We start from the raw sequence: 1,995 nt of genomic DNA on the forward strand, positions 1-1,995 counted from the left end.
CTTAAAAGGTGAGCATGAATAACTCAAAACCAAGTAGCAAAATATAACCTCAATCATAGATTCCAAAAAAGATTATAAACATAATGATGTTAAGATAACATCCTTTTTATTATCCAGTAGCAATTAATGGTAAACAAGAATAACAATCCAACACTTACAATGAAAAGAGAAAATGAAATGAAAACTAACTAAAACTAACTAATCAACTAATAACTAACTAATTAACTAACTAAAATAAATGGTTATCCATGGTGTTTGGGAGTGTTGGATGAGGGGTAGAAGGAGGGAAGAAGAAAAGAGGAGGAAGGAAATGGAAAGAGGAGAAGAAAAGAAATGTAGTAAAGGAAGGACATCAGCGCGTATGCACGCATGGTGCGCGCGCGCGGATGGTTTATTTTAAGAGTGGCATGTACGCGTCATGTGCACGTGCGCGCGAGTGGGGTTGTGCCAAAGGCACAACGTTGGCGCGGCGTAGGCACAACTCTCGGGTCAATGTATGGAAGGCGAAACTTCTCAATCCACGCGGACGCGTCATGTACGCTTGCGCGCGAAATGGTTGAAAAACTTGGGCACGCGTACGCGCACCATACTCATACTCGTGGATGGTGCTCTGTTTTTCAAAAAATTTCTATGTTTTTGCACCAATCCAAGCATTCCAAACCTCTAGACAGCTACCAAAACACCCTAAAACCTTATTTAACATATCATACTACTAAATATACTCAACAAACTAAACAAAACATGAAATTAAACTAATTCTACCAATATTTACAGAAGAGAAAAATGAAAGGATTTTTACCATGGTGGGGTCTCCCACCTAGCACTTTTGTTTATTGTCCTTAAGTTGGACTTATGGGGAGCTCCTCATCAAGGTGGCTTATGCTTGTACTCATCTTGGAACTTCCACCAATGCTTGGACTTCCAATAAGCTCCATCATTCAAGATCAATATCTCCAAGCTTTGATGGAGTTCTTTACAAACCATGGGATCCGAATGTTGATCCTCTTCTTGTAATCCGGGATCCCACACTTTATTTTGACACCCATCTTGAAGTTGATCATTATTAGTTCATCCAGGTGGCATGATCCTAGAATTCTCAAAGAAGCTTCCAAACAACTTCCTAGACCCTAGCAATCTAGTTCTACACCAACTCTTGCTATGAAGCTTTGAACATGCAACCATCATGAGCTTAGAATGATATTTCCAACTACTAACCATCTCCTTTTGCTCTTAAAGCCACAAATACGTCTAAGTTGACCATCCGTCTCAAGCAAACCATGTTCAAGGGGAATAATAAAGCTTGAGTATAAGGAATTTACCCACTTGAATGAAAGAATGGATGGTGGTGGCTTGGGGAGAGGTATCTCCAATGTGCTAGCGAGCTTTACTCCCTTGTGTTCTTCCTTAATTGCCTCCACCTCTTCACAAACTTCTTCGCGTTCAATCCTTTGTTCATCATTTTCATCTAGCTCTTCTCCATCACTCAAGTCATAAATGGGAGGTTGAGAGAAATCTACCTCCACATCGCTTTCTATCTCATTGGGAGAAAGTTCTTCAAATTCAAAGGATTTACCACCAAGAAGGTTGGATGCATGGTCTTCATCACCAAGGGAACTCAACTCTTGCTCCATTCCTTCCAAGTCTTCATTCAATAATTGTTTTGGAGGTTGTGCACTCTCCTCCTCAACATCAATTGCAAACTTCTTGGAGGGGTTTTCTATGATATTAGGTTCCTGTTCATACCCTGACCGGGCTCCTCCAACTCGGCAACTTCATAAAAGGTCCGACCTCGTCCTAAGGCTCACGCCTACAGGTCGGACCTCGGACAATAAAGCAGAGAAGGCCCATCAAAAAGGAACGCAGCCCAAACCTAAAGGCCAAAAGGCCTAGAAAAGGCGGTTCCACAAAGATAGAGATAAAAGTCCCAAAGATAAGATAAGATAAGAATATCTTATCCAGGGAAGATCACGGCCAACTACTATAAATACACTGGAG

The sequence above is a fragment of the Arachis hypogaea genome, unplaced genomic scaffold (genome assembly GCF_003086295.3).
Source record: "Arachis hypogaea cultivar Tifrunner unplaced genomic scaffold, arahy.Tifrunner.gnm2.J5K5 arahy.Tifrunner.gnm2.scaffold_244, whole genome shotgun sequence".
In the NCBI taxonomy this organism is placed as follows: domain Eukaryota; kingdom Viridiplantae; phylum Streptophyta; class Magnoliopsida; order Fabales; family Fabaceae; genus Arachis; species Arachis hypogaea.